Below are 8,972 nucleotides of genomic sequence, written 5' to 3'. Positions count from 1 at the left end.
GTTTACTTTTATAAATTTTGACTTGGATGGAGAGTTGTCTCATTGGCACTCATACAACATCTTCTTATATCTATTGTGAACATAGATGAATTGACTGAGTGGATTAAGTCAAAATGATCTAATTCCCCATTCAAAATAACCGTACAAGATTCATCAGTAAATAGCCTAGCACACTACGACTTAACTGTACATCCCCATATAATTTCTCTATTTTTTTAACAAATGCCTGACGAAATGTGTGTTCTTCGATGACAGGTTTTCTTCTATCATACTTTATCATACTTTATGTTCTTGAACGATATATCAGACATCTTTTCATGTGAAAAACTATTCTGTTACTGAACAATTTATTTCTTGGTGACTTTTCTCAATTTTGATGAGTGTTGAGTTTAATCTAAAGCTGATAGGTTATTCATAGTACATGTTACATGTATGCTATTGGTAAAAAAATATACAGGTAAATGTGGCGCAATTTGATTCCATTTATTGGCGCGATTGATGTCATCAGAAAAATAAAGAGTGGCGCAATTGATACCTTTTCAAAACTGTAATTGGCGCAAATTGATGCTGCCCGTCAAAATATGGATAAATAATCCAGGTTAAACAATGTATTCTTAAATATTTGGGGGCTTGTTTCTTTATCTTTACAAATAACGCTTAATTTATAAAATTCCCAAGAACAATATTATACTTTTAAATTAACCTGTAATTATTTGATTTCTATATTCTGTAAGTAGTCCATTTCAGTTATCGGTATTTTATTACCTAATTTAATTTTTTGATACAGTATTCATTGTCCTTTTTTTATAAGTTTTGCTCTTTTCTTTATTTTTTGGGCCCATTATTCTCTAAACTGCAAACCCTTTCCACACTCTCCTTTAACAGTACTTTTAAATACTTGCTTAGCCTTGAACTAAATTTAAGCCTAATTAAGGAAGACTAACATGTCTCGTCTCTTTCGTCCTCATAGCTTTCATTGAAATATTTTCTTTGATTTATGATTGCTTAATCAAATAAAGATTTTAAGTTATGATATTAAACTTATCTTAACAAATTTAATTTCACTGACCAATGATTTTGATAAAATTGGTCAATAAAGGTCATGCCTAATTAATCAAGATGTTTAGATAACACAAGTAAACAATACGTTTGTAGTACATTGTATTGATAGCCTGGAAGCGAAATATTTATTATTTCCCAACTTTGAAGGTTGGTATTCTCTATACTGCAATGTGTACTTAAAACGATCAAAATTTGATAATACAATTTGCTATCATGTCTTGGCTGTACAATCCGTATTCTAGTATTGAAAATATCTTTAAAAAGTATTTTCTTGTTAAGATATATTAAGTTATTTAGATTGAAAAATTCAATTCAGTAAATTATTGGAGAAATGTGAGTTGGTTGTCGCTTTTTTTGCGTCCAGTTGCAAATATTTCATGCATTTTCAGAACGAGAACAAATTAACGGTTCATACAGAAGGTAAGTTCTGCTGAAAGGTAGATCGAGTGAAGTAAATTGATCAGAATAGAAACTTAACATTGCAACCGGCTGGCTAGGACAACTACGGACTCGTCAGAGAGTTGTTGTGACTTTATTTAACGCACAGAGACCGTGGCACTCATCATAACAGAGGAATCGCATTTAACATCCAGATTCCAATGTGATGTAGTTGCGTATTTATACATCCCGCACCGCCAATCGAGTTAAAAATGTATTTGCTTAAAAAAATATTAGTCAGCGTAGATAGATTAAATAGAAACACTCAGACACAAATTCAATATAAATCTAGTTCAATTGGTCCTAAAATAGTATCATCCACTTTAAACTAAATCACTGAAATAAAGTTTGGAATCATGAAATGTTTCAAAAATTGTGTGAGTACATGTTCGTGGTTCGGGGACACAGTTATCGTTCTTTTTTCATTGTCCGGTCTACAAATATAGTTCTATTGTAGACAGTGTAGAACTTGCAAATTATTTTCATATTCCTTCCAAATTTAATTCTTTATATTGTAGGTAGTAGAGGGGGAGTAATTATATGTACAAAAAAATTGGGGCATGCATGTTTAGGTAAAGTGCATTTGTTCATTTAAAAAAGTTCTAACATTAATATGTCTGAAGCTGTCAAACTAGATTATGGACCCCTTACCATAAAATTGTCCATATTTGATTAAAGCTGAATCAGATATACTTTTCTGTAATTTTGATATAATTTGTCCCCATAAGTAGCACACTACACTGTAATTTTTTTTTACGGATTCAGACTTTTTTTCAGATTCAATATTTTATCAAGGCCTCATCACTTGCAATACTTGTTATAACGGTAGAATAGAGCAGATGCGATTTTTTTCAATTTGCATTTGTTTGTGTGAATGAAATGCACTTAAGAAATAACTGGGTTCTTAGACCACATGACAATTATGAATCGTAGTTATACATTGCTGGAAAATTTGAAGAGAAAATCAGGTTTTTAAAAGGATAACAATTTTGGTTTGATTCTAAATTTTTGTAAGATAAAACAAAATTCATTTAAATAAATTAAGTGCCTAAATGAGAGAAAATCGTCGTTGTTTTAAAAAAAATAATGTCGGACACAAACAGCCATTGCGATCATTGTTTAATCAAATATATAAATCTACATTCATTAAAAAATACTAGTATTAATAAAACAAATAATGTACTTACTTAGTTTTTTCCTGATTAAGTGTACTGAATCTAAACTGTTATACTCGAATAGATAAAACTGATAGATTTCATCGGTCCATAACCACCCACTGTTTTAATATTTGTTTATGAAATTAAACACTATTATTGAGAAAATCGAAACATATAACCTAGTTTTATTATATACTGATTGAAATATATAGATTTAAAGAAGAATCTGTGATTAATATTGTTCAGATACTTCAGCAACATATATCTTTCTATTCATAAATTAAATATCCTATTGATATGTTTGTATAACGGTTAAAAGTTAATAATTTTATAATGGTTTTGACTTTTTCAGATTTAAGCTAAAAGGTAAACATCTGTTTAATTTTTGGAATAATATGAGACCGTCATACAAGTGAGAGGTTTAGCTATACCTATAAACTCAGGTTTAATCCACCATTTCCAACATAAGGAAATGCCTGAACCAAGTTAGAAATATGACAGTTGTTTTCCATTCGTTTGACGTGTTTGAGTTCCTGATTTTACCATTTGATATGGGACTATCTGTTTTGAACTTTCCTTCGAGTTCGGTAATTTTTTTATTTTACTTTTTGAATTGCATACAAATATAAAAAAATATTGCGTAAAAATATAAGAAAAATGTGTTTTTTTTTTTTTTTTTTTTTTTTTTAATTTTGATCTTTCAGTTGAAGAGTCAAAATTTGAACAAATGAAAACGTGTTAAATATTTAAAAAAAAATCAAAACTTTCATAAAGGCAAAATAGTCTGTTTAAAGAACAAATTGATTCAAGGCGAATTTATTTGTGATTCGAATTGGAAGTTATTAATTCAATTAATTTCATTTTGATCAAAGATTGCAACTATAGTTTATTTTTTAGAAATGATTATTGTCAACTGCAAATTAATCATAAAACATAACTATTGTCTATTTGGTCAGTGCTTGAACAAATTCAAACCATCATCAACTTAAAATTGATTTCCATTTTCTTATTTTAATAAATTGCCTATCACTATCCTTGAAATCAACACGATTTGATCAAGAGGAGATAAGCCGTTTGCCTCTGTAAAAGATCTGCAGTGAGAAGATATAATATGACTGTTTTCATTTAACTACATATTGATTGATTGTTTAACACCCAGTTGCAAATATTTCATGTGTTTAAAGGACGAAACTTAATAAACGGATATATATTCATACCTAATGTCTGCATATTGAGGCGATTCGGGCCAAGGTCATTGGATTTGGCTGTAGCTGAAAGAATATGGTATATGGAATGAAGACACTGATTTTGCATTGCAAGAGACCATGTTAAGACCCCTTTAAGAGTTGTTGCAAGGATTCTTCAACGTCAAGAAAGCGTTACATTCTTAAAAGTAACCTTTCAAATATAATGTTTTTTTTACAGTTTCTTATTGCATGATTCATGTTTACTGTCGAACAATAGAATTTAATTAAATTAAAATAAAATTCGTTTATTGAATTTGTAAATAATTGTACTGACAGGCTGAGCAAATCGAGTCGTCCTTTATTGCTATTGTTATGCTAATTCGAGCATGCGAGGGTTTGTCGTAAAACTTCGTGCATTTTGATACTTCAGATTTACACTTAAAACCAAGCTGAGAAGACATTGAAGAATTTAGAAAGAATAATGAATAAAGATAAGTATTATATGAATTTAGTTTAAGGAATCAAATATTTTAGCTTGAATTCGAAGTGCATTATTTGTTTGTTATGTTTTTGTTAAATATTTAAATTTCATACTTCATTTCACTGAATTCAACTTACAGCCACGTGGTAATGAAAACGCAAAGAAAAATTAAAATAAATAAATTTATGCACGAGTTTATTCGGAGTTACTCAATAGTACACGAGTGCAGGTATAAATAAACGCTAGACTTTTTAGGTAAAAGATGTGTGTGCGTGTATGGGCTTACCTATTTAATATCATATTCATATATATGCCACATAAAAGAATATGGGGTGCAAATTTGTCCATACAAAGTTCTATTTTGAGGAGTTCGAACACTAGTATCGTTAAATTGGTATAATTCTAATTTATTAATTTGATGGAATTAGTTGGTTTATGAACCTTCTGCTCGTCTATGTATGACAGAGTTCTTATATTGGTATAAAGTTTCACAACAGCAATTAATTATTATAGTTAGTAACGTGCCAATTTGTACATATACCCGAAGGAGGTGTTTTGTACAGCAAAAATATTTATTATTCCTTTATACTTTATGGAAAAGAAGATTTTGTAGCAAATCAGTTAAAATCTTATGCGGAGGCCTCAGGGTCCACGAACTTATTACACACAATTTTTCATTATAACATGTTTATCATCTTATTACGCTTGATTGTCCATGTTGTGCTAGCATTTATGGTTTGAAAGTCACGAAGAACTTTTATTTTCCAAAAAACATCATGCTGATCACTGAAGTCGAGAGCACCCCAAAAAGGTATACTTGTCGAATATGTCCATACTGGAACTTATTTTAACTAATATCATATTTAAAAACCTGTGTCATGGAATTCGTTACTACATGTGGCACTGCACGCAATAACCCTTTATCAAGTATATAATTATTAAATATAAGAGGACGAGGAGAAAGAATGTGATTTTTTTTTATTAAATTTCCATATGTTTACAATTCTTGATATTGAACCATTTATTTAAAACAAACTCAAATTATATGAACTTAATATTTAACATGTTTTGTTTATACAAATGCCTAGAATTTTAAGGTCGTCGGAAGGGGGTAGAAATGGGGACGCACGAGTGCCTGTAGTTGAAATTCGACTACAAGAGAGACGACATGGATTGAGGAACCGTGATGTTGCCACACCGGAAAAATCAAGATATTGAAATGGTAGCTGCAGGTGAACTCCAAACAAAATTTTCCGATACAAATTCTGGCCCTCATGCCATTTCAAGGATAACATCACATGTAAGGGCCTGCAGAACCAGCATTTAACATGAATTAAAGCGCCATTTGCGCAAGTAGAGATACCAGCGCATGTAACTGCATAATAAAAAATGGTGAGATAGATAGTGATAAAAGAAAAGAAAATATTTGAAAGAAAAGATAGGAAATAGGGAATTCATTGACTTATCGCTTATCAAAGTTTTGTCAGTCAAATTGAAATGTCTCTAAATGTAATAAGTTATGAAAACTCCGCCGGTTTACTTGTTAATTCGTATAACAAAAAAACAACGAAGTTAAATCCAAATCAAAATATTGAGTCTTGAACTGATGCATTTTTTTTTAATTATATGAAGGTGATTTGCAACGATTTTCAAATTTAGCTAGTAAATTGATTACTTATGTGTCAATAATTAGAAATATACGGGTTTGTTGTGAGAGATCTATTGTTATTATCAGGAATTTTGGTTACGAATTGCAAACAATCTTACAAGATATTATATTGGTGGTATTTGATGTTACACTGTTATAGCAAATGGGGAATCAAAAAGTAATATAATTTAAAAGATAAGTGTATCAACCCCGACACATTCTGTATGTGTCTATATATACCAAGTCAGGAGCCTTAAATTCAATTGTTGTCTTTTGTTGTTGTATATCATATTTGTGTTTCGTTCATTGTTTTGTACATATATTAGTCTGTAAGTTTTCTTGTTTGAATTGTTTTAAATTTGTAGTTTCGGGACCTTTTATAGCTGACTATGCAATATGGGTTATTTTTTTCATTGTTGAAGGCTATACAGTGACCTACAGTTGAAAACTCTTGTCATTTGGTCTCTGGTGTAGAGTTGTCTCATTGGCAACCATACCACATCTTATTTGTATAGGTAATTAAACATATTTGGAATTGAACTTTAAGGATGCGTGTTATTGACAGAATTGTTTTATCTGTTTATACACAGTTCAAAAATGCAAATTGGCACACCTATTTGATTTTTGTTCTCTAAGTTAATATCAAGAAAAGTTATCGTTGTTTCCCAAATGAAAACATGCATGGAAACATATAAAATTACAGCGAGACCTGTTTGATGTTTTACACCGAGGACTATTCTTTACTTATAGTTCGAATGATAATTTTGGTGTAATTTACTGGATTTTATGCAGACTATGGATATCCCAGCTGCTACTTGTGAAATATTGCTGACTGGACCGCCCTTCAGTACACCAGCTTTGGATCGCCTAGCTGTTATACAATGATTAGTTTAATCGCCATAAAGATTTTATTTTGACTGACAAATAATTTGGTTGTGTACTGTTGTTGTAACAGTTGTTGTTGTTGTTTGAATGAATTTTGATTAAATGTTGCCATGACAATTCATAAGCCAACCTAAATCAGTGTTTGTTATTTGTTGTAGTGATATACAAAAACGTCATCAATGGTATCTGTTTGTATACATATTGATATTTGGGTAATAAACAACAAGTTTGTTAATTTATTTTATTCATTAAATTTGAAGAATTGCCTTAGCCGTGTGATATGACTTTTGTTATCAACTGCTTCCGGTTTATATCAACTGCTTCCGTTTCATATCAACTGCTTCCGGTTATTGTCGCATGCTTTTCTGTAAAGTTAGCGCTTGACAGTTCGACGTCATTCGGCAAATTCCGGAAAATGTACCTCAATGGTATTTTTTTTTTTAGTAAAACATAACAAAGTTGGAGAAAAAGAAAATATTAATAATCAGAAAAATATATTATTAAAAAATACAAAACAAATATTACAACAAATGCTTTGTTTCAAAGTTTTAAAAATAGTTTTGTCTGTGTCTTCTGCTGAAGTATATGATAAAAAGAACATAACATGTCGTTTTTCATATCAGACCCCTTATCAGCCCATGGTCAAAATCATCCCTCGAGTCTGTCGGCTCTCGGGTTGATAACATAACCTAGGGCTGATAAGGGGTCTGATATGAAAAAGGCCATGTTATAATCTATATATATTCAATAATGATACACTACTTTCATTTCACTGTCAGAGCGATTCATTTCTATTGTATATGCGGTGCATTTTTACAGTCGGATTCTTTTTTATTTTCATTAAATAGATTCTTAATTCAGCCGACTTGCTCAAAAACTAAATTAAGTCGGAAGGATTTGATAATGCTTACTTTGGGATTGAAAATCTAACGTCAAAATAGCATTTATTGCTAAAATATGTTCTAATAATTCGTCCAGATCTATATGAAGGGTAAAATGTATCCATTTCAATGTCATCGAATATATAATATGCATAATGTGAACGTGTATCACCTCAAGACGATGTGTCACATATCATCACGACCTCCATGTGACGTTGACCTCAAGATCAAAAGTCCAGGTTTGTTTTGGGGTGGTTTCGCGAAATCTCTCAGAAACTATATTGATAGCTGGCGCGCCCGATAAAATGGGCTCCTCTTGCTCCAGTAAGTTCTGTTTCACGTGAAAAATACACAAAATTCAGCTGTTTTGATTTTCAATATGAAATATTAGAAATGTCAAACAGGCGTTACAAAAAAAAAAGAAAAAAGAAAAGATCGGTATTTCAAAAGAGACAGTATCTGTTCTTCTGGATGATTTTACCAACATAGGATATATAATTTTTTGGCCTTTAGTTATATCACTAAAACTCGTAACGAATGTTACAGTAAACAATTTTATAAACTGATGACTATTTTAGAAAATCAAAATAATTACAATTAACTATGTATGCGGGAAATATTCTGAACAAAGATAACAAATTATGTTCACTATCTGTATATGTATTAGTTATAAATAGATTTATTTAATGTTTGCAAATTTGAAGCTTTTTTTAAGGAAAAATTTGTGACTAAGGTTTGTAAAGATACGTGCTTTCAGCATTTAGTAAGTATACTTCGAGTTAAAATTGGAATACTTTAATTGATGTTGAAGACTGTACTGTGACATCACTGTCCAAGGTAAGGGGAGGGTTGGGATCCCGCATGTATAACCCCGCCACATTCTGTATGTATGTATATGCCTGTCCCAAGTCAGGAGCCTGTAATTCATTGGTTGTCGTTTGTTGCTGTGTTACATATTTGGTTTTCTTTCATTTTTTTTGTAAATTACTTAGGCCGTTAGTTTGCTCGTTTAAATTGTTTCACATTTGTCATTTCGGGGCCTTTTATACCTGACTATGCGGTATGAGCTTTGCTCATTGTTGAAGGCCGTACGGTGACTTAAAGTTGTTAATTTCTGTGTCATTTGGTCTCTTGTGAAGAGTTGTCTCATTGGCAATCATACCGCATCTTCTTTTTCATATATACAACGTGTACAATACATTTGTGTGTTTAAATTGTGTACAGCACTCAGCA

This window comes from Mytilus californianus, unplaced genomic scaffold (assembly GCF_021869535.1).
Source record: "Mytilus californianus isolate M0D057914Y unplaced genomic scaffold, xbMytCali1.0.p SCAF_8, whole genome shotgun sequence".
In the NCBI taxonomy this organism is placed as follows: domain Eukaryota; kingdom Metazoa; phylum Mollusca; class Bivalvia; order Mytilida; family Mytilidae; genus Mytilus; species Mytilus californianus.
Note: the sequence above shows the minus strand (reverse complement) of the source record.